This window comes from Bos javanicus, chromosome 3, assembly GCF_032452875.1.
Source record: "Bos javanicus breed banteng chromosome 3, ARS-OSU_banteng_1.0, whole genome shotgun sequence".
NCBI lineage: Eukaryota > Metazoa > Chordata > Mammalia > Artiodactyla > Bovidae > Bos > Bos javanicus.
In genome coordinates this window covers 46880143-46905216 of record NC_083870.1, presented here as the reverse complement: position 1 = coordinate 46905216, position 25074 = coordinate 46880143, and the positions used below count along the sequence as shown (strand labels likewise).

General features: G+C 39.9%; 1 long non-coding RNA gene across 1 annotated transcript in view; it reads right to left on the bottom strand.

Annotated features, from left to right (window-relative positions):
• Nucleotides 1-731: 731 nt before the first annotated feature.
• LOC133244244 (uncharacterized) overlaps nt 732-25074 on the bottom strand; it is a 33985-nt gene continuing 9642 nt past the window's right edge. Inside the window, exon 3 of the long non-coding RNA XR_009735340.1 lies at nt 732-937. This is a non-coding gene — a long non-coding RNA (uncharacterized LOC133244244). The remainder of the gene's footprint in view (nt 938-25074) is intronic.

Below are 25074 nucleotides of genomic sequence, written 5' to 3'. Positions count from 1 at the left end.
CCAGCCTGGTACTCAGGACCCTGGGGAGTGGCGATGGGAGGGACCCACTCCACTGACTACATTTCGAGGCTTAGTGCTTTCAACTCGATGAACAGTACTGTCCCTTTTGAAAACTAAGGAAAACCCCCAAGCAGGAGAAGCATCAGGACAGGGGACTTGGTCTGCTGTTCACTGCTATGAGGCCAGGACATGTGCCTCCCCAACATCAGGGGTAACATGGCAACCAATCCCCAAACATAGGCGCCCCACAAGCACCAGGCCAGCACTCCTCATACATGTCCCAAGTCCAGAGACATGGGAGCAAGTGTGCAGACCAGAGGCAGATACCTCACCAGGGATCCTGATGGGACCCCGGCCCAGTTTGTGTATGAGTTAATGGTTCTGTGCTGACGTTAACTTCCTGCACCTAGCAGATGCAAGATGCTCACAATTTGAGAGGGATACAGGAAGGTATATGGGAATTCTGTATACTAGTTTTTCACTTTTTTTCCAGTAAAACTAAAAGGTTTAGTTTGTTTTTTAAGTTAAATTCTGAAAAAAAAAAAAGAAATAATATTCTTATTTCTCTCTCCAAATTGGAAACCATTTACGAATAGGACACAGGAGTTAGTCACATGCAGATCAAAGTCTCTGGCCACGTGGACTTGCCCATATTTTTCACCTGAATCAAACAGATTTAGCAACTAGTGAAACTAGACAACTGTAGGCATTTATCACAGGACTGGAAACAAATTAAAAAGAACTAATCCTTTCTAAAGGCAGGCACTTCTGAAAGAAAGAACTTGGAAGACACTAACCTGAGCAGCTTCAAGTCCTTCTGAACTCACCAGAGAACTTCTCCTTTTGCAGGGAGAAATGAATCAAGGGTGCAGAGTTGGAGGAAGTGGTCCTTGGTTTTCTTTCTCATTCTTGGAAGGGGCATTGGGATTATTCACATCTATGGAAATAAGAGGAATAGAAATTAAACATTAGCTCTAGTTCTAACAGGCTTAATTGAATCACTTGCAACAGTACTGAGAGATGGGTATTTTTAATCTCCATTTTACAGACCACAAAACTGAGGCCAGAGAGGTTAAATTACTTGTTACCTTCACATGGCTATTGAGTGGTAGGGACAAGATTTATATACAGCTTTGCTTGAAATGAAATACTACATCTTTTGCCATTGAAATACCACATTGCTTTAGGAGCTGAGTTCGGAAATTTTGAATTTTAGATGCTGACAAGGACATCCAGGTGGAGAGGGAAAGTGGAAATACATATCTGCAGTCCAGAAGGAATTTTAGACTAGAGTTATAAATGTAGGAGGCAGAGGAAAATACATGGATGTTGAGACTTTTGAGGAAGATAAAATTCCACCCAAACTGTTATTTGATAGGAGGAATATGTAGATGACAGCTTTAGGAAAAGAGGATTTTGGGGATAATCAACAGAACTATGGGTTGACGGCAAGTTATATACATACTTTGTTATTACGTTATTTAGTCTCGGTCGTGTCTGACTCTTTGCGACCCCATGGACTGTAGCCCACCAGGCTCTTCTGTCCATGAGATTCTCCAGGCAAGAATATTGGAGTGGGTTGCCATTTCCTTCTCCATATATACATACATAAATTTTACTTAAAGTTCTTCCTTGTAATCTGTGACATATTTCCAAAGATAGATCATTCCTTTCAAAACTATGTTTATGAGTCTCCCAGCATAGGAGGTAATTATGTTCTATAATTGCCATTTCCTCTCTGCTTTACAGAAGCACTGATCATGGGTTTGGATTGACAGACTAGGAAGAAACAGTTGACTTCACCCATGATTGTTTAGCTTCAGGAAAAGCTACAGGACATAATAATAGCATGAGTGGACCAGCAGAGCAAACGTCCCAAGACTTCCAGGCACCCATTCTGATTTCCCTCTCACTCCGCACCTGGAATGCAATGAAAGTGAGTCGATGTAGACAGCCTCAGTTTAGGGGCCCCTCTGGGTCCTTTTAGCTTTCATGACTAGCTACTCACTTAGATCCTCTCAGAATTATAATTCTTTTATTCTGTAGTGCAACTTTCTCACCAATGAAAGTTGCTCATTATTTCCTGAATAATCTTGACAGTAAGGTATAGGTTCTTAGTCTACTATATAGTCCTTGGCTGGATTCTCATTTATTTTGGATCAAGAACAGGCATATTCCTAAAATTTCTTCTGTTAGTGTTATGGGAGGATTTATAGAATCATGTTCCCAGGTATTTCCAAGACTAAAGACCACAGAACCATTTCATCCCAGTAATGAAGAGACAAAATCAAGGGAAATCTACAAATATTATACCAACAATGTAACCCATTTATTAAATAATTATTAGTGCATTCAGTTCAGTTCAGTCGCTCAGTCATGTCCAACTCTTTGTGACCCCATGAATCGCAGCATCACCAACCCCCAGAGTTCACTCAGACTCACGTCCATCGAGTCAGTGATGCCATCCAGCCATCTCATCCTCTGTCGTCCCCTTCTCCTCCTGCCCCCAATCCCTCCCAGCATCAGAGTATTTTCCAATGAGTCAACTCTTCACATGAGGTGGCCAAAGTACTGGAGCTTCAGCTTTAGCATCATTTCTTCCAAAGAACACCCAGGGCTGATCTCCTTCAGAATGGACTGGTTGGATTTCCTTGCAGTCCAAGCGACTATTAGTGCATTAGAATGATCAATTACAAGTAGCCAAAATTAAAAACAAAACTGAAAACAAAACTTCAAGCTGATTTAACTAAAAAAGAAAAATAATTGATTAAAAACCTAAGAGCAGCTATAGTTTCTGATACAGGTTGTTCTAGGGTCTCAGGATTGCAAATGATACATGAGTATTTACTCTCTCTTTTCATTTCTCCACTCTGCTTTCTGATCTACTGGTTTCACAGCTCGGCCTAGCATAGTAATCCCTATAAACTTAAAGCTTGGTTTCTCCAATGTTCAAATCCAGTGGAAAAGAGACTTTATCCTTCTTCCAAAATCCTGCCTCACTGGCTCTGTTTGGAGTACATTCCCATTCTTGAACAAGTCACTGTGGTTCAAGGGAATCTGATGCTCCAGTTGGCCAAGCCTGTAGCTGCAGCTGGAGGCCCACATGAAGCACCAGGACTAAGAACTGGAACAGGATGCCCCAGGGAAATTTGAGCTTATTGGAAAAAATGATGCATGGATGCTTAATGACTGAAAAAAGTCATCTCTGTTTAGGATTCCCTCTCTCAACTTACAGGAATCCAGCTCAAAGTAACTTAGGCATGAAAAAATCTTCATGAGTTCACATCCATGAAAAGTCCAGAGATGCAGCCAATCTCATTCAAAGCAGCAACCAGGAGCTCAAACGCTCTTTCGTGACTCTTTCACTTGCATTCCTTCACTTTGCTTTGGTGTTTAGCATTTAGGCTTCTGCACAAGGTGGGCAAAATGGCAGCTGGGAATCTCATAGCTGTTATTTAGCTGGAAACACTTGACTACTTTAGCATTTCTCATGGGTAATAGGTGTCTTTCCCATTAGCTCTAGAACCCTTGGAGAAGACTTTCTGCTCTGCTTGGGTCAGGTTTCTATCCCTTCATTAATGTCGAGGCCCCAAGATGCCTAGCTATTTTGGCAAGGTTTGGATTCACCATTGACCTAGTGAGGGCAGGACACTGGGACTAACAACTCTGAGTGGGACCAGGAAGCAGCGGTTCACAAAGGAAACTATATTTCAGAAGAAGCAGACAAACCACAGCTAATGCAGTCTATTCCAAATCACTAAGTCATGTCTGACTCTTTTGCGACCCCAGGGCCTATAGCCACTGCAGGCTCCTCTGTCCATGGGATTTCCCAGGCAACAATACTGGAGTGGGTTGCCATTTCCTCCTCTAGGGTATTTTCTCGACCCAGGGATCAAACCCATGTCTTCTGCATTAGCAGGAGGATTCTTTACCATTGAGTCACCAGGGAAGCCCCTCTAACCGGTTAGAGGTGTCCAAAGGATTTAATATTGTGTCCATACATTTTCTCACTCCTCTGAAAGCAAATCACCAAGCACAAGAGTTTTAAACATGAAAAAGAGAAAGATTACTGTGAGTTCCACTTTAGTAGAACATAAGACCTCATATTTATTCACTGGCAGTTCATATTCTTTGGAAGAAATTTGGGAGGAATCATGCAATTCCTTGTAGTAGGCCTGGTATTTTCCTCTGCAATGCTACACTCACCAGATCAGAGGAAATAAAGCTACTAAAATGACTGAGATGAGTTTGATAGATGGAGCTTTGTTAGTTATGATTATTGCTAGTGTTGTTTCCTTTATTAAATTTTTAATTGGAGGATATTTGCTTTACAATGTTGTGTTGGTTTCTGCCATACAACAACATGAATCAGCCATAAGTAACATATATCCCCTCCCTCTTGAACCTCTTTCCCACCCTCTACCCCATTCCACCCCTCTAGGTTGTCCCAGAGCACCAGTTTGAGCTCCCTGTGTTATATAGCAACTTCCCACTAAATATTTGTTTTACATATAGTAATGTATGGATGTGAGAGTTGGACTGTGAAGAAAGCTGAGTGCTGAAGAATTGATGCTTTTGAACTGTGGTGTTGGAGAAGACTCTTGAGAGTCCCTTGGACTGCAAGGAGATCCAACAAGTCCATTCTAAAGGAGATCAGCCCTGGGTGTTCTTTGGAAGGAATGATGCTAAAGCTGAAGCTCCAGTACTTTGGCCACCTCATGTGAAGAGTTGACTCATTGGAAAAGACTCTGATGCTGGGAGGGATTGGGGGCAGGAGGAGAAGGGGACGACAGAGGATGAGATAGCTGGATGGCATCACTGACTCAATGGACGTGAGTCTGAGTGAACTTTGGGAGCTGGTGATGGACAGGGAGGTCTGGTGTGCTGCGATTCATGGGATCACAAAGAGTCGGACACAACTGAGCAACTGAACTGAACTGAACTGAACTGAATGCATGATGTTTCAATGCTACTTTCTCAATTTGTCTCACCCTCTCCTTCCCTCTAGTGTTGTTTCTTAATAAGTCTCTGCTTTACACTTTGAGAGTAACTTTGGCAACATTTTTATTTAGTTGTAATTATTTTATATTAAAGTCCTTTGGAGACGAGCTTTTCAGAAGGGGCGACTCCGTCAGCGAGTCCCTTCTAAATTCATACAACTTTATGAGCAGGACCAGAGGTGAGTAAGGTGTCTTTAGTGAGACGTGTTAGAGATGATTCACTTTGTTTTTCACTGTGTACCACACGTTTCTCTACACGTGAGCCAAGATTTCTTCACTTCCATCACTAGGAATGAGGCCACCCAAGCTGATTAACTCACACCAAGGGTTTAAATGGAATGGAATAAAGATGGCTTATTTAAATCACACGCATTTTGAGGATCATTAGAGCTCTGTGTCCTATGAATAAGGACGATTAAAATTCAGAAGAGTTTTGAGTATTCTTAATGTGCATTTAGTTTACACCACAACGCTGTCTTTAACATACCATTATGATGTGTGCTGTGACTGCTATTCATAATGACACACACTCAGTAATATGCATGATGATACAGAATAAGTTCAAGTGTCTTTACATTATTCTTAATATAATAATGGTTCCGAGGGCTGCATGCAGCTGTGAGTGCATATTAACAGGGGTATCCCACTGTGAATTATGAATCTATAACACAAAATTTTCAGAAAAAGTACTTACTGTGTATGTAAAATAGCTGCCTTTTAAAGCTTGAAACTTGGTCTGGTTAAAATTGCTCCTAGTAATATTTTTAAAAGAAAATATTCCAGAGGTAATAAGTGGACTGAATGGATTTGTGAATGATTGCCGTAAAGTCTTAGGTAATAACTCATAAAACTGCAAAAGGAATAGAAACTTATCTTTTTATGCATGTGTAATATGAAATCAATTCAAATGAATTTCAGTAACAAATGTTCTTGATGTTTTTGCCATCTAAATAGGGATCTCCCTATTTATCTTTTATTCTTGTTGATTGAGTGATACCAAGACATAAAGGATCCTATTTCTTTGCTAATCTGAACTCAGTGCTTATCGGTTCAGTTCAGTCAGTTGTGTCTGACTCTTTGTGACCCCATGGACTGCACATGCCAAGCTTCCCTGTCCATCACCAGCTCCCAGAGCTTGCTCAAACTCATGTCCATTGAGTCAGTGATACCATCCAACCATCTCATCTTCTTTCATCACATTCAGTGATGACAATATAGGCACTACATTCAGTGCCTAAAAATGTAGACAAATTCATGGATTATTTTTTTAAGTTGCCATTTTGACCTTATTTTGGTAATATCCAGACCCACATCCACTCCTCCCCAAAATCTCTCTCAAATTCCAATTATCCCAGTGAATCAAACCAAACACTTTCACCTGACACAGGAAGCTTCTTGTGAACTATTCACTACACTCTTTCCAGACTTATCTTCCTTGACCTCCCACTTCCTCAGAAGATGGACACCAGCATCTTGGAACATTCATTACCTCTTTGCTCTGTACCTCTTTTCCCTCACCCTGGAATGTTTGCTATGTGCCTGTGGACACTTTTCAGTTTCAAGGCATAGTTACAGCCTTGTCTTCTCAGTAACACAACGCTTGATGCAGCCCACCCCAATCACACGCTTAGTTACTCTCTTTACAATGCTGTTTCTGGACTGTGTACACTGCCCTCTGATGTACTTACTGGGTGGCACACTACCAGAACACTACTGATCCCATGGAACTGACATAACCCTGAAATATGTGTAATTCACAGCATCTAGTGCAAAGCATGTACAGTATACATTAGCTATTCTTATGCCTACTGAAATGAATTGTAATTATTTTTAATTATGAGTGTCTCTTATTAGACCGTTCACCCCCTGAGGTCAGGGACTATGTCTTATACTCAGGACCAAGAATGATATTTAGAAAAAAAAAAAAGTGACTAAATGAATGCTTGTTACAAAAATGGGTTGAATATTTCACTAAAGCACTTTGTAAATGATAGAACGATTTTACACACAAGTTATCATTATGGTATTTCATTGATTCTAAGATTCCCTTTTTTGTACAGTTTAACTCCTTGGAAATTGGGACAGGTTGTCATAACTTGATTGACAGCATTCGTTCTTTCTCAATGGAACATAATGATGTTCCATAATGTGTCTTAAATTCAAAGAAACATGGCATTACTATCTTCCAAATAGAGTTAATAAGGTTATTTAAAAATATCTGTTAAGAGTTTTTGTTGATCAGAGTCGGCTGAGTATCATAATGCAAAAAAAAGGGGAAGTCCTACATAGTCCATGGAATTCTCCTGGCCAGAATACTGGAGTGGATAGCCTTTCCCTTCTCCAGGGGATCTTCCCAACCCAGGAATCAAACCCAGGTCTCCCACATTGCAGATGGGTTCTTTACCAGCTGAGCCACAAGGGAAGTCCAAGAATACTGGAGTGGGCAGCCTATCTCTTCTCCAGTAGATCTTCCTGATCCAGGAATCGAACTGGTGTCTCCAGAATTGCAGGCAGATTCTCTACCAACTGAGCTATCAGGGAAGCCCGAGTATCATAATAAATAGTCATAAATTTCAGTAGCCTACCAAAGGTTAAGTCTTCACTCGTGTTCCTATGAAACGTGGGTCAGGGAAGAGATGAGGGGAGTTAGTCTTTCAGAGCCTGTGCTTGTTCGTCTGGAGGCTTCTACTCCACTAGGGTAGTGGCACTTTCTCACAGACTGTCTAAATGAATGGGAGAGTGACAGCAAGAGGACCTTCTTGGAGCCTAAATGAGGCACACATCACTTGCATTCCCATCTACCAGCAAATGCTGTAACATTCCCCCACCCAACTGCAAGAAAGACTAGACTTCTAGTCTAGATGTGTGCCAGGAGGGAGAAGAAAAGGAGTCTGGGAAGCACACAAAAAATTTCTGCCTCAAGCAGCATGAGACACGTGGCAATATTGAGAGCACACACAAATATTTCCACAACTTCAGTCTGCAACAAGCTTATAATTCAATCTCTATTTAGTCAATAAGTATTTATTTAATATCTGGAATAAGCCATGCCGTGTGCTACAGGACATGAAGTATACAGAAACAATGGGATGTGGATCCTTGTGTTACGGATTTATTATTATATCTGAGAGAAGAGGTGAGATAAGCACATAAAGAGCTGTAAGATAGAAAGCGAGAAGTGCCACTAAACAGGAGGTTGTATCTTGCTGGAGGAGTCAAGGAAGGGTTTTGGAAGAGAGACGTGTAGACACAGACTAAAACAAGGAAGACTTTGAATATGATATGAACAGAAAGAATGCCAGGAAGAACGGACAGACTTGGACTCAAACAGGAAGAAGAAGATACAGGCTTGATCTGAGTGTTCCAGAAATTTGCCTGTGTGTGGCTATTAGCATAACTGATGCTACTTGGCATCGGTTCCTCCTGTTCTTCTATTGACCCTACCCAGCACTGCCCTATGCAGTGAATCACTTCTGCCATCAAGGACTTTGTAGTTAACATTGTTTAATAATCATGAGGACCAGGTAGCCCCTACGCTCTGTTAGTCCCCAGTCAATGATGAAAATCTTCCCTGACATATTCCCAGGGCACATGATAATAGTTACACATTCATGAAACTTGACTTAGAAGTGCACATCTTGTTTCCAAGCCCCTACCTCCATACCCTCAGGTTAAGTATGAGATTGTCCCAGTGGCCGCTCACCAGTGTTGAGTGCAGCTATGAATGCCTTTGGATTGTTGTCTGCCCCATCAAGTATGTTACCCTCTAATAAGCTAGTTCATTGATTATATGGAACTGCCTACCTTCTTTTTTGGCCTAAAGATACCTTCCCAGTGAAGTGGATATTTTTTGTTCCTGTGTCCTTCAACAGCCTGGACAAACACATGGTTGCAAAAAGTCAAAGAAAATTTTAGTGAACAGAAGCAGCCTGGAAAGGGATTTGAGTAATGTTTTGAGGCACATAGGATTTTGCTAGGTAAAGCCAAAGGGGGAGAGAGTGCACAACGGAAGTGCCCAGAGGCAAGGTCTCCATGTTGCCTGCTTTGGTTCCATCATGTCAGTAGCTGGGGGAGCATGTATCCCCATCTGCCCCCCTCCCTCCCATCTTATCAGCATACAATGTGGTAAGTCATGTGCCATGGGTGGAGTCTTCAGAGCACTCACAGTGCTTTCCATCTGGACATGTGTACAATATGTCCTCAGTGCAGAAGGATTTATTCCTGACACCCTGTCACCCAACCAAAAGGGCACTGTAGCAATGCCTTTTGTGCCCAGGGCCACACTCCCTTAGTTTACCTCTGATTTCAGCCATGGCTGTGATGGAAGTGGCATGGAAGCCCAGACCTGCCTTGTGCTGGCAGCTTCCCTTCCATTGCAATGGGCCTCTGAAGAACCTGTCAGCCTTGAAGTGGCAGAAGAGTTAGCAGCCTTTGGGGCAGCCCTCAACTAATAATGGAGGGTGTCCAGTGGATAAATGCTCATATTTATTTCAATTCATGTGTTACAAAAATCTTTGAGAAAATCATGTTTTCCTTGTTGGTTGCTGACAAAGGAAGAGAGCTTCTGAAAGTGTTCCAGGAACTAAGAAATATCCAGGACCGTGGCTTAAAAACCTGTTGCTATAGAACTTATGTCCTTTTGGAGCTCTGGAAAGGTCATATATCTTCCAGGGAGTGTCGCGTTTGGTTTTTCATGCAGTTACTGTTCTTTGCCTTAATAAATGCTGCCTCTGTAAGCCTCCTTTAAAATATAAGAGATACCCCTCTTTGTCTAACAGCTATAAAAGCTTATCAGCACCTTAGTAACCTTTACAGGTTTATTTCTGTTTAAATCACTTAATCTGATTTACATTAGTCTTTCTAAAAGAAGCAATATTTTCTTGCTGTATACACCCTTTGAAATTGATATGGTTTAAATCTTCCCATACAGGCATCTCTGAACAGTGACTTTTTCCCCTTAGTTGCCAACAGACTGTGGAGATACCAATAATAACAAAAGAAAACACAGGCTTCCCTGTGTCGACGTCACCTTAAAATCCCATAACTCTGTGTGGCTAAAATAAAAAAAAAAATATGAAAGGAATACCATGTATGCTCCTAGTATAAAAGTTAACTGCAGAAAAAAAAATCCTTAGATATCTACACTGCTACATTGAGACTTGTATTTAGAGGTTCCTTACAGCTTTCATGCTGGTTGATGGAATTCAGCTCACTATGCCTTTGTATTTCTTGAGTTATTTAAATTACTTTTTAATACAGATAACAGGAATGATGAGGATTTCAAGAAGTGAAATGGTATCTCCTGAATGTTTACTATCTACTGTGAAGTATGATGCACACTTTACATGCAACTCACTTCTTCCTCAAATCAACCTAATGAGATTGGTATTATCTCAACCTTATCCCAATCTTTTAAATGATAAATCAAGACTCAGGGAGGTTAAGTAATGTTCCTCAAAGTTACATACTAGTAAATACATATCCATTCAAGGCAAATCTGTTCGACTGCCTTGAAATGACAAACTAGGTCCCTTCTTCTGCTTCCTCATTTCTCACCCTCTCCTGTCTGTTCATCCGTATTACTCCACTTATTCTTTGTACAGACCCATCTTGAATACCTCTTCTGCACTAGATTCTGGCTTACAGGCTTTCAGTAGACTCAAAATGCAACCATTGGTTAAAGCCACAGAGTTACAATAAATCTAAAAGGTTATCTAAGTAGCTTAAAATTAAAATTTGAAATTAAAAACAATTGCTCCTTGGAAGAATAGCTATGACAAACCTAGATAGTGTATTAAAAAGCAGAGACATCACATTGCTGACAAATGTCCTTATTGTCAAGTCTATATGGTTTTTCCAGTAGTCATGGACTGATGTGAGAGTTGGACCATAAAGAAGGCTGAGCACAGAAGAGTTGATGCTTTCAAATTGTGGTGCTGGAGATCTTCAGAGTCCCTTGGACAACAAGGAGATCAAACCAGTCAATCCTAAAGGAAATTAACCCTGAACAGTCATTGGAAGGACTCACACTGAATGCGCCAATACTTTGACTACCTAATAGGAAGAGCCAACTCATTAGAAAAGACCCTGATGCTGGCAAAGATTGGGGGAAAGAGGGGAAGGAGGTGTTAGAGGATAAGATGGTTAGATGGCATCACTGACTCAATAGACATGAGTTTGAGCAAACTCTGGGAGATATGGAAGGACAGGAAAGCCTGACATACTACGGTTCATGGGGTCACAAAGAGTCAAACACGACTTAGCCGCTGAACAACAAAAAAGTAGTTTAAACTTCCTCTAGATACAAGAGTCGGAAGCTAGGTGGAGATGGGAGGCATGCCCCTACACGTTCCAAACACTTTTAGCTCCACTTGAAAACCTTCTATGATCAGAATTTAGGTTCTTTCAAGGTAGTCTATTCTTCAAATCTTAGTTTTAATCTTTTTTTTAAGTGTCTGTTGTAACTAGATTTCATCACACATTCTCTCTCCACTAAAGCAGCCTGCAGGGAGAAAGTTAAACTTTCTCCAGGAGAACAAGTGGCCAGACAGCTTTGGCTCCTACTTCGCTGGATAGAACAGACTGGGAAGGGTCAAATCTGGGTATCTTGATCAATTTCCAAATCAGTGTCAGTCTCTTCTGTCAAATTGAGAACTGATGTTTAGAAAGTCTCATCTTTCAGCAGATTTCCCAAATCAGTTGGGAGGATATCTCTCCCTCCACCCCTCCCTCCTCTTCTTTACCTCCTCTTTTTTCTCTTTGTTATCATCAAAAAATGATATAAATTTCCTATCCAACTATTTGGCTCCCTATTTGACCCATTGTTTCTTTTAGGGATTTTTAAATGTGAAGAGTTCTTTGCTCTTGGAGCCTCTACTGCAGCACCAACTCCACTGAAGGTAACTCTATGCATTCTGATTTATTAAAATTCAATCAGTGAGAGTTAATGAATTCCTAAGGGCAGGAGATCAATCATGTTCTATTTATATTTAATTAATTTCATGTTGCCTCACTTGTCTTTTATAACTACTTTAAAGCATTTGATAAAAGTATACTTGTGAATACATTCTTATCTTAAAATAACTTTTAATTTTTAAATGAATTTTACTATACCTAATTCATAAAAATCTTCATTTTCTAGAACTTTTAGGACATATTCAGTAAATCTCTTATTGATAAAAATCTCATGAAATCACAGATTTCATGCCTCACAAATTTCTTCATTTCATTCAAGGGAGAATTGATTCCATACTTTTTTCTTTTTCTTTTTGGTCATGAATGAAACTCAATTGTAACAATTCATTGCATGTGCTTGTTTATCTGTTTGTCTGTCTTTCCAGACCATATGCTCCTTGTGCTTAGCAGAATCCATGGTACACACAGTAGGTGTTGTAAGAATGTGTTGTTTTGTTTGAAAGACTGGCTGAGTGAGTGAATCTAAGAGGCTGTGAAACTAGAAAAGTACAGAATGTACAAGACATATCAGAGGGAGACTGGCTGGTTACACATGGAGCAAAGGGATATGGCAGATGAAAGAGGTGATGACACATGATTAAATATTGAGTAAAATGAAAGGATGATATAATGTATGCAACTGGGCATTAAGATATTGATAGAGAAGGAAAGTGGGGCTAGGTTGGAAGAAGAAAAAATGTTTTCAGGGAAGTAGGTGGATAGAGAGGGAAAATTGGGAGACCAGAATTAGGGCAGGGGAAACTCATCTCTTTCAGAGGCTGGTATAATAACATGGACATAAGTTCTTCTATTATGGAAGACTCAGATCTTTTGGTGGCCAGGCCAGTTATTAATTTTTCCTTCAAAAAAAAAGTAGGGAGAGGGATTCCCTGGTGGCTTAGTGGTAAAGAATTGGCCTGCCAATGCAAAAGACACAAGTTGAATCCGTAATCTGGGAAGATTGCACACAACGCAGAGCAGCTAAACCCATGCACCGCAGCTATTGAGCCTGTGCTCTAGAGCCCGGGAACTGCAACCACTGAGCCCATGTGCTGCAGCTACTGAAGCCTGCACAACCCATAGGCCATGCCCTGCAACAAGAGAAGCCACTTCTCTGAGAAGCCCATGCACCGCAACTTGAGAAAAGCCTGCACAGCAACAAAGACCGGCACAGCCAAATAATTAATTAACTATTATTATTTTAAAAAGGAGGGAGACCATTTAGGGAAGAGGTCAACAAATTTTTTCTATTGAGTAATTATTTTCAGCTTTGCAGGCTATACAGTCTCTATAGAGAATTCTTAACTCTGGAGAAAATTCTCAATTCTGCTCCTGTGAAAACAGCCAGAGACTATATGTAAGTGGTCCAATTTAATTTTATCTAGAGAATCAGATATTGGCTGGGTTTTGCTTGGAGGCATAATTTTCTAACTCCTGACTTGGAGCTCACAGATTATAGTCAGTGTTGGTCGGTCCTCTGTTTACTCTGTTGTGTTCTCATGGCTTGTGCAATAAATTGGCTTAATGTGAAATTAAGGCCTCTCTGCTCAGAACAAACGAACAACTTAGCTTGCTTACTAATAAACTCCTTAATAGTAAACAGTCTAACTGAAAGGAAAAAAAGCACAATGTGAGGGTTGTGAGTTAGGTTTATTTGGGGCAAAATGAAGACTATAGCCTGGGAGACAGCATTTCAGAAAGTTGTGAGAAACTGTTCCAAAGAGGTAGGGGAGTTATATATGTGATTTTGGTGAAGAGTGAGTAGTACACGCAATTAAGGGTACATTTTTGCAGAAGGTTGCTGCCAGTCTGGTGACTGTGATTCACAAGAAGTAGACATCACTAGAAAAGATTTTATTTATGAGAAGATGCAAGAGTTGGGCTCCTAAAATCTTTTCCTGAAAGTATCTATCTGGAGACCTGTTCTGACAGTTTTTCCCAGAGCAGAGCAGGGCCTCATTTCTGATCTCCACTCTGAACTCCTTTCAGGGGGTGTTGAAGCTACAGTGGCACATAATTTAATCCTTGTAGAGGTATTTTGACAAGTGCCAATTTGTAAGGAACAAAATAAAATCTTTTATTTCCTATTAGCTACAAACCATTTTACTATTCGAAAGTTAATACAATATTTGGAATGCACTCTTAAAATACACCTATCAAGCAGTTGAGAATTTCAAATGATCTATTTTAATCCTTTTGTTGTTCAAAGGGGAAGAGACAAAGAGGAAATGATTGCTTCAGACATGTGAACTGGGGGAAGTGCTGGACATGAGGTGATAGGTGAACAGGCTAGCTGGAGAAGAAAATTAAGTTTGTTCTCCTCATCGTTTGACTTAAAATCAGTACAGTTTGTCTCAAATTAATCATAAATTATTTCTTACAGGGGCATTTTTTGTTAGCAATGACTATTAATGTTCCATGGCTTTGTTTTGCAAGATTTCTGAAAAAACTTTTTTTTTTTTGTTTAAATATGATTGATCACATAAAAAAAGGAGTCTCAGTGGATTCTAACTGTGGTGCTCTTCATTCCTTAGGATAAAAGTTCATATTACTAGAGAGGTAGTATTCTGATCACAATGGCACTGTAAGTTTATATATAAAACTGTCTCTTCCCAACTATAAATGTATGGCAATAGCATCTATAAATAATACATATAGGATCACTGTTATTCTGGAAAAGAAGATAAACATCTTACTGACAAAAAATTTAAAAGACAGAAATTGCAATTAGGGAGACTGAAGCTGGAGATCTGCTACTTTATAGGATGAAAACACAAAGAGGCAGCTGAGAGCTCCACCTCAGGAGCTGAGGAAATAAAATGAGTCAGCATCATTCTCAGGGGCTATAGCCTATAATGTACTGCTTGGTAGCATGGCAAGAGGAAGCAGAGACAGCTCGATAGGGCTCAAGTCATATACTGACTTTGATACTAGATCAGCTTTAACTCCCAGAATGGTAGTTCTGAGCTGTCAGTACAAATCCTGTTTTTTGACTGGGGACCTGAGTAATCCTAATACAGTCACCTATAAAAAGACTAGACATGGTATAGTGAGTGCAAAGAGGAATAGAAAGGAAAAATGATAAAATACAATTGTGAATTTGATCTTGCAACTAAAATTTCATGAATGAAAACTCACAATAGTCAACAGATTTACTAAATGATGAAATTGTTTATTTGCTAAGTCATGTTTGACTCTTTTGCAACCCCATAGACTGTAGTTTGCCATGCTCCTCTGTTCATGGAATTTTCCAGGCAAGAATACTAGAGTGGTTGCCATTTCCTTCTCCAGGGGATCCTCCCAACCCCGGGATGGAACCCATGTCTCCTGCATTGGCAGGTGGATTCTTTACCACTGAGCCACCTGGGAAATCCAAATGATAAGATTACTAAGATTATAATCTTTTGAACATGGCATTATATGGTAGATGGTCAAAATCCTCAAAGAAACAAAGTAAAAATATATGCATAGAGAAACCAGGTATTATAAACAAAAATAGATGAGGATGAGTCATGGGTAAGAGATGATGTTTTTTAAAATATAGCAATTTAGGAAGTAAAAATGTAATCATTGAAAGAAACTCAGTAGATTGAACACAACCAAGGAAGAATGAGTGAACTAGTGGAAAGATCTGAGAACTTAACTTAGAATTCAGGAGATGTAGATAAAGTATAAAAGGAAAGGTAAGAGACAGAGAGTAGAGTGAGAAGCCCAACCCACATGTAATAGGAGTTCCAGAATTAGAAAAAAAAGAGTAGCAGAAAGGTAATATTTTAAGAGTTAATGAAGGACTTAGTGTTTTTCTGAACTGAAAAATTTATCATCAGAAAAGGGCCACAAGCTGAAATTCAAAAATAAAAATAAATCCATATCCAGAGTAACAAAATGTAGACAATAAGAGTAGGAGTTCTTAAATGCTAATGGGGGAAAAAGATATTACCTACATAGTGGTGAAAATTAAGCTGAGAGCAGACTTCACAGAAGTAACAATAGATGTTATGAGTTGACAGAGAGGGAAAATAATTTTCAAAATATAGCTCTGTAACTAGCTAAACTATTGTTCAAAGTAAAGGCAAAATACCATTTTGAGGTACTAGGATTAGGTGAATTCATCCCCCATGTATAATAGCTGAGTGAAGATCTAATCAAGTAGTAAACCAGTAAATTAGGGAAGATATCATCAAAATAGGGATATAAATTAACTACTGATGCTAATATTAGTATTGTGTATGTGCTTAGTCACTCAGTCATGTCCAACTCTTTGTGACCCCATGGACTGTAGCCCGCCAGGCTCCACTGTTCATGGGGATTCTCTAGGCAAGAATACTGGAGTGAACTACCATGCCCTCCTGCAGGGGATCTTCCCAGCCCAGGGATCGAACCCATGTCTCCCACATCACAGGTGGATTCTTTACTGACTGAGCCACCAGGGAAGCCAGTAACCACCAATTCTCTTAAAACTAATGAAAAGTACAAGATCCAAGACAAACAGAGGGCTAGTGTTTAGAGGGTAAAATAGACTTTGTTAGAAAAATATGAAATAAAATAGGATTGTTAAAAATTTTAATGTTGACACTAAAAGAATAGAAATACAAGTATAATTCTAAATTGGCAGAGAGAAAAAAAGAGGGAGTGAGAATAAATGTTATCAATAATAGGCTGGAAGTGAAAGGGACAAAGGAAGAAATATGGAGAAAAGAAAACACAAAAGAATGTAACATAAATGAGCCTAAATAATTCAGTAGTCACAATGAGTTAGTTGATTAAACACACCAAGTATCAATAAAAGTAGGGTGATCAAATTGCATATTAAAAACATTTTCAGGGCTTCCCTGGTGGTCTAGCGGTTAACAATCTGCCTGCCATTGCAGGGAACACAGGTTCAATCCCTGGTCCAGGAAGATCCCTGCCCAGGGCAACTAAGTACATACTCTCAACTACTGAAGACCGCACACCCTGGAGCCTGTGTTCCTCAACAAGAGAAGCCACCACAGTAAGAAGCCCACTCACTGAAACAAAGACCCAGTGCAGCCAAAAAGAAATACATCTTTAAAAAAAAAAAAAAAGCTCCAACTTAAAAAAAATACGTGCAACATCTAGATTTACCAGTGTATCATTAGAGAGGGTGGTTTGGAGGAAGGTAAAGTAAAGCAGGTGTGTGATTTTGGTATCGCTTTTGTTATTTAGCATTTAGATAACTTCAATGTGACTTGCTTACACAGGAAAACCAAGAATAATAAAAGCAGCTGATACCACTGCATTTGTCTGCGCATTACTATGCAACTATGCTTTTCAGGGGATTTCAAATGAGAAGCACTTCAGCTTAAATCCTGATTGTGTCATTCGATTTTGTGACACAGAACAAGTAAGGTTTCTGAGATTGTTTTCTCATCTGTAACATTTTATAAAATCCTACTTCACAGGATTAAAAGTGGATGTAAGTTTAAAGTGTTTATTAAGGTTCAGTATACGTTAGACCCCTTTTTCTGTTTTCCCGTTACTCTTTAATGTGTTCTATTTGGGGCTAAGATAAAGCTAAACATTTGACTTGATTTAAAGCTTCAATAAAGAAGTAAACCTAGAGGCAGCAAAGGCTCATTAAATATCAGTCTACATATGTAGATGGTGTTTGCTTGGAAGCACTACAGGAAACTCAATGATATCTAAGAAAGGGGGGTTTCCAGCTTGCACGTGCTGTAAATCATAAATTGTGCACAGGAAATGAAACACAGGATTAGTGTGTTGAAATTACATAGAACAATGTCTCCCATTGTTCTATGAATATGGAAGTAGTGAAGTGAAAGTCATTCAGTCGTGTCTGACTCTTTGCGACCCCATGGACTATACAGTCCATGGAATTCTCCAGGCCAGAATCCTGGAGTGGGTAGCTCTTCCCTTCTCCAGGGGATCTTCCCAACCCAGGGATAGAATCTAGGTCTCCAGCTTTGGAGGTGGATTCTTCACCAGCTGAGCTACAAGAGAAGCCCTAATGAATACCTGGGGAGCTTGTTAAAATGCAGATTCTGATTCAGTAGACCTGGGTGGAACCTGAGATTTTTCACAGGGTTTCAATACTGATCCACTGTAGACCACAATTGGAGTTCTAAGGACATACATGTTGAGAGAAGGACAAACTTTATAATCTGAATCTTCACTAAAGACACAATGTGCTTTCTTCCACATTTCAGGTAGCTTTCTAGGAAAGCAAACAAGAGATTGTTTCTGTTGGGTTTATAGAGCAGGAATAAACATAGTAAGTAAGTGAAGTCCCTCCTTCGTGTCTGACTCTTTGCGACCCCATGGACTGTAGCCTATCAGGCTCCTCTGTCCATGGGATTTTATAGGCAAGAATACTGGAGTGGGTTGCCATTTCCTTCTCCAGAGATAAACACAATTTGTATTGATATATATTCTTCTTAGTTTGATATTGGAAGTGAGATAGTAACTATATAAATAGAAATTGATCAAAAAAAGTTGTTAGTGAAGAGAGAATTCTGAATGCAGCCACCTCAAAGTTCTCCCTTTGTGCCAACTTCACTGTCAAATTTCCAAGTCTAAGTGTTTCACTTGAAAAATAAATGGATTTCAAAGCATTTTTGTGCCATGACTCTCAGTGGGGTTTTAGAACACATATAAGGGAACCAAAATCCAAAGTAAAACCCTTTGGAACAAGATATAGTACATTCAATTGTTAGGGTTGGATTCAGATAATTTAGTCATGTTTACTTAGGCAACATTCTTTTCCCAAATACTTCTTGCTTCTGGGATCTGAATAAGCCTCTTAGACCCTTGGGCTCAATTTCCCTGTCTGTTATCACACTAATTATTTTTTTTAAAGAAACACTTAAAACTGTTCAATGCTAAGTTCTTAGATTTATGGATTCAATAAAAAACAGTGCATCTTCAATTTTTCAGGGCTTGTGCTGATTTATATGGGCTTTGCTGACACAAAAATTAGATTAAAATTTTTTATTGAATCTTGTCTGAAATGCTTAGACTTGAAGGGAGACTTCAAGAGAGAAAATTCACTTTACTGGATTTGGCTTTGGGAAAACTGAATATAAGCACCAATAAGGTTACTGGTTTATGTCTGGATGTATCTTAGTCCACCCCGCCTATCAGGGGAAGAGATTTCTTCTCTCATTCATAATTTCACCAGAATTAAGTATTCTACTTCATATTTCAAAGTGTGGCAGCCTGATTACCATCTGTGTAGTCAGGGGTTTGAAATTTTCCAGGATCCCAGCAGGTGAACAGATCTCTTTCTGACCAACTCAATGAAAGAATTATCAGGAGATTTCTTTAGTGCCTTTGAAAGAACTTGTTTGTCAGAGCTCAACATTCAAATTTCTGGGTGGCAGCTTCCTGCAGCTCTAATCATAGACTTTTTCTCCTTAGTCACGATTTTCTTCATTTGAGCTCAGTTTGGTCTCTAGAAGTCCAGTAGTGTTTTATGCACTCGGATGAACATTGAATCAGGAGGACAATTAAATGGCTGAGAACAATGAACTCAGGGAACTCTGCCTTTCTTCTTTGTTTAAATCCAGGAATTCTTCTAGCCCCTGCTCTCAGAATGATCAAAACCCTTTGGTTTTCACCCCCCAGTTACAGGCTACCAGCAAAGTGTGGAATTGGTTTCATTACCTTGTGAGATTGCTGGTGACAGTGACTCATGCAGGGATGGTTATTTGTTTCCTGTGATTTTCCTGCCATGCAGGTGGTTGGTTACATAAAAAAAAATTTTTTAAGACGTTATTTTCAGATATGTCCTGAAATAATATCACCTCTGTTGGGTTGCTTAAGGTAATAGGAAACTGAAGGATGAGGGATAGGGGACTTGGTCTTGCATCAGTGGTAGCAGAAAGGTGCTGAAATGACAATGTTAGAATAGCTACAAACAGAATGCAATGCTATCATTGCTAATGCCCACAAAAATTAAACACTGCAATAAAATAATTATATATCGGGTGAACTGTGGTAGTTTTATTAGTATGATTTTGAAAATTTTAATAAAGAATTTATTATGAAAATAATGAAGCAGAAATTTTGATACCTACATTTTTGCTTTTGCCATGATGCTCCCTATCCCATCCCCCACTCCAGGAGGAAATGCCCCTGGTGTTTCAATTCTCTCATCCAGAAGAGTGAAGACTAGATCTGGGAAAATTTATTTTTGACAGGTAAATTATATGTAGTATTTTTGAGGTGGGCTTCCTGGTGGCTCAGTGATAAAGAATCTGCCTGCCAATGCAAGAGATGTGGGATCAACCTTTGGGTTGGGAAGATCCCCTGGAGAAGGATATGGCAACCCAGTCTAGTATTCTTGCTGGGAAATTCCATGGACAGAGGATCCTGGTGGGCTAAAGTCCATGGGGTCACAAAAGAGACATGACTTAGCAACTAAACAACAACCAATTTTTGAGGTGTAGGTTATAAATGAATCTTAACTACTAAAAGATTGCCAGAACATTTGCATATCCATACTACCAGGGAGTTTGAAATATTAAAAAATAAATATCCATTCTCACCTGTCAAATACAAAAGCTTTTCATCTTGACACAAATTAAAAGCCTCATTGTTATTTTCCAAACTTATTTAGTAAACACATGTTGAGCTCAGTTGTCCCTATGAATTTAATCAATTAATAAATTCTCCTTTTGAATTGTGATTTCTCATAACTTAACCAGTGAGGCACTGTAGGAAGGCAAACTTCTGGATCAAGCTCTTCAGATCCTATTATGCTAAGATCTCTCTCTCTCCACTCAGACTGCAAGCCTAGGCAACCACCCAGGGTTCTATGTGAGGGGCTGGGAGGCTGTTAGGAGTCAGGGAACAGCTTTCTCCTGGTCATGGTGCTGCACTCTTCTGAGAACAACAGGGCACTGACCCTGGCAGCTGCTGATAGCCTGTCTGCTGTTTTTCAAAGCTAATCTTTCTTTCAGTTCATTTTTACACTTAGATTTTATTACCATGTAAAGCTACAAATATCAGAAGAGGTAAAGATTTACTCAGAGAGGATATTACTGAGTTAATCTCATGAGATATCACAACACCCATACTTTCATTTTTCAGCCGTTATCAACTGGGTTATTTCATATTAATCAAGGAAGATATGATTTTGCTGAAGAACCAACTGGTGTTGCTATTAGTTTTTCCTGTGTGTGGTTCTGTCATCTTTTCTTCTATGGTAGGAGAATTTCTTCAGACTCAGTCAGAATAAGATCTAGAAAAAGGTGACATGATCTATATCCTTAATTTAGAACTTGTTTCTAATGATTGATTATCTGCATCAAAGGTGAAGTTTTTAATGTTTTCACTTTAAATACAGCTCAGGCAGCATTTCTAATGCATATCTTTTCCATTAAGCATTTAACATTACACTTTTTATTTATCTCTTGAGACAAAAAAACCATTAGTTTATAAAAGAAAATGGATAATTTTTTTGACTGAGTTTGAATGTTGCTGGAATGGGACTAAATTTGGATACGTCTGTGGATTTTAGGTAAGGGACAAGATAGTTGTGCTCATTTAAATAATCATTGGGTCAGATTTCCAGAGAACATCTTACCTGTACAAGAAAATCATTTCACTTATAGTAAGAGCATAGGGGAAGTGAGCTTTACACTCAGTGAAAGTTTCAAATCTACACTGATGAGCAACAAATAAATTATTCTGTAGACCAGGTTAAGACAAATACTTTGTTTTCACTTTGTCCTTATGATTTTTAAACCAGATTGTGGCATATCATACAAATTGTACCTAAGAGAACAGGAAAGAAGACACCTTTATTGATTTAATCCCTCAACTGATATTCACTAAGTGCTTGCTACATCCCAGGAACTGTGCTAAGCCAATTGGTTTCAGCTCATCTTGGTTACTGCCTGACAACAATCTAACATCATCCTGACCTTCCTCCTCACTGCTATTCTACAACTACCAGGTCCCAGGCCCTGAAAAATGTCTCTGGGACTAGTTTATTTGTCCTAGTTGTGATCATCTGTGAGATTTTTGCTCCACTAGTCCTGCGTCATCCCGCTTCTCTTTCTAGAGAACCATCCCTCTGATCCACCCAGGAACCCAAGTGTTACATGTGGAAATGGTGCTCTGGCGATGGCTGTGCTCATTCCTCTTGGGAAGAGGATTGTACATTTCTGGTGTAGTTGCTCTGCTTCCACAGGACATAATGGGACCTGTGATTCATCTGAACCCTCACCACAATGAACTAACAATGGAGTCCTTCTAAAACTTTTTTTCTGACACAAGTACTTTACAATTGTTGAATGACATTTCACTGTTACAAAATGGTCTAAATGAAATGGGACTAGAGATGAAGGATTACTTTAAGGCACTTAGGGGAAGAAAGAAGATGTTTTCTCTGAAACAATTTGCTTTTCAAGGCTACCAGAGACCATCTTCACCTTGAAATGCCTTGAGTAAAAGTGGGCACTAAGCAGGAAAGGATTCCAAGATTTTTCTCTAAATTCCTAATTTTTTTTGACCAGTTGGTTGGCAGGGCTCAGAGCAGTGTGAGCTATCTAAGTTGCCAAAATGGATACTTTTTTCTAGAAAACAGCAAATATTTGAGAATTCTTAGAAATTCTTACAGTATTTATTAGATTGAAAAACAAGATTATAACTCAAATTTTTAAAATTTTCAGTCTGGTCTATGAAAACTGGGAAGAATTTGAAATTAGACTGTAAGATCTCAATTATTTGTAGCTGATAATAGTCTAAGATAAGAAAAAACAAATTGAAGACAAATTTTACTCTCTAGCAGGCTAAAGTCTTGTGTGTGGGAGAAAATTTAAACAAAATTTAAAATTTTGTTTTAAAATTAAAACAAAATGATTTCTCATCCCAGAAAAATGCTCTACAATGGTTAGTAGAAAACTTATTTGAATAAGCATGAAACTGTAATATGATCCACATCCCAGGCAATCTGTTAAGAGATAAGAAAGGAGGGATCAAGATGGCAGAAGGGGAGGACATGGGGCTCACCTCCCCAACACAAACACATCCAAAGCACACCTACATATGAAACAATTCTCAAGGGAAGCTGGAAACTGGCAGAAGAACTCGTAGACAACCAAAACTTCAAGAAAGATTTCCACATAACTGGAGAGGATGGAGAAAAATCATGGGATTGGGAGGGCTTTGAAAGGAAGGAAAGGCCCATACGGGTCACCTTCACCCTGGGGAGCAAGCAGGTTGAGCTGGGTGTCCCGGTCCTGGAGGCCTCCATGGAGAAGACCAGTCCCTCTGGCTGCTGGGAGACCTGCTGGGACAGGGAGAAGGGCTGGAGAATCTAGTCCCCACTTGTGAATGGTGCACGGTGCTGGTCTGCCAACCACAGGACAGAGAGCTCTGCACTGACAGCAGCTAGCTCACCGTGCTCCCCAGCCTGAGTGCAGCAAACACCCTGGACCTGCTTATTCCACACCTGAGCTTGGGGTGAGATCTAGGAGAGCCACGTCTGGAGAAGAAAACTCCGTCTATGCACACAGGCAGGTTGGGGGTCTGGGATGTGGTCCAGGTGAAACAGTGGCTGCCAGGGTTAGCACCAGCTCAAACCAACACCACAGGGGAAGCCCAGACTGATGATGGGAGCAGAGCTGCTTGAATTCCTGTGGCCACAAAGCCCCAGCCTGGATAACACACCAGTCTCACTCACTCCATATCACAGCTGTGCACTGGATCTGGGAGGACCACAACAGGGGAAGAGACACAACCTTGTGCTATGTCTGAGCTGAGCCATGAATTCTTACACAGGCGGCACATCAGACCAGTGTGAGTACATGAGCCTCACTTCAGCGCTCCTGTCCTTTGGGGCAAAGCACACACTCAAGGGAAACAGAGCCTGCTCAAGCTCAACCCTCAGGCTTCTGCTCCAGCAACTGGAGAGCAGACCCTGCCTCTGATAGGGTGGTGACAGCCCCTGAGCAGAAAGGAAGTCCCGCCTCTCACTCTGCACAGGCTTTAGATCCCCTAACACCAGCCACCCTAACAAGGTGATGGCATTCAGCATACCCTGAGGAAAGATGTGGCTGGTGTCCATATCAAAACAAGCCTTAAAAAAAAAAGCCCTCACACCAAAGGCACAGTCTACATAGAGACACTGCCACATGAAAACACTCCCTCAAGACCACAATAGATAAGGGTTTCTCCTATATTCACAGAACAGAGAAAGTTAAGTGAAGAGGCAGAGAAACTATTCCCAATTAAGACAGCCGGGGAAGACCCCCTGAAAGACAAAACAGATCAGTCTATACTAGACAATGAGATCAAAATGGAGTTTATAAAAATGCTAACTGAATTAAGATTATCAATATAAACGCAGATCAACGTTAACAAGAAACTAGAAAGTATTAAAGATGACCCAATCAAAAATAATTCAATTTCTGAGATAAAAAAGCAATCTGGAAGCAATGAATAGCTGCTTAAATGATGCAGAAGAGTGTACAAGTGATTTGAAAGATAGAATAATGGAGATCACCAAATTAGAATAGCACTCAGAAAAAAAAGAAGAAAGTAACATATGAGACCTATGGGAATAAAACATGCCAACTTATATATAATAGGGTTTCCAGAAGAACAGAGAGAGAGAGAAGAGAATCAAAACAATTTTTATTTTATTTAAAGAAATTGTGGGATGCCCCTGGTGTTACAGTGGATAAGAATCCACCTGCCAATGCAGAGGACATGGGTTCAATCCCTGGTCTGGGAAGATTCCACATGCAACTAAGCCAGTGTACCACAACTACTGAGTCTGCAATCTAGAGCCGGTGAGCCATAACTACTGAAGCCCAAATGCCTAGAACCCATGCATCACAACAAATAGCAGCCCAGTAGAACTGCTCTATGGAACTAGAGAAAGCCTGTGCACAGCAATGAAGACCCAACACAAACCAAAAAAACAAATAATTTTAAAAAAATGATTTAAAACAGATATTATGGGTGAGAACTTCCCAAACCTAATAAGGAAACAGATGCAACCCCATGGACTGTAGCCTGCCAGGCTCCTCTGTCAAGGGGGTACTCTAGGCAACAATACTGGAATGGGTTGCCATGCCCTCTTCCAGAGGATCTTTCTGACCCAGGGATGGAACCCACAGCCTTTTGC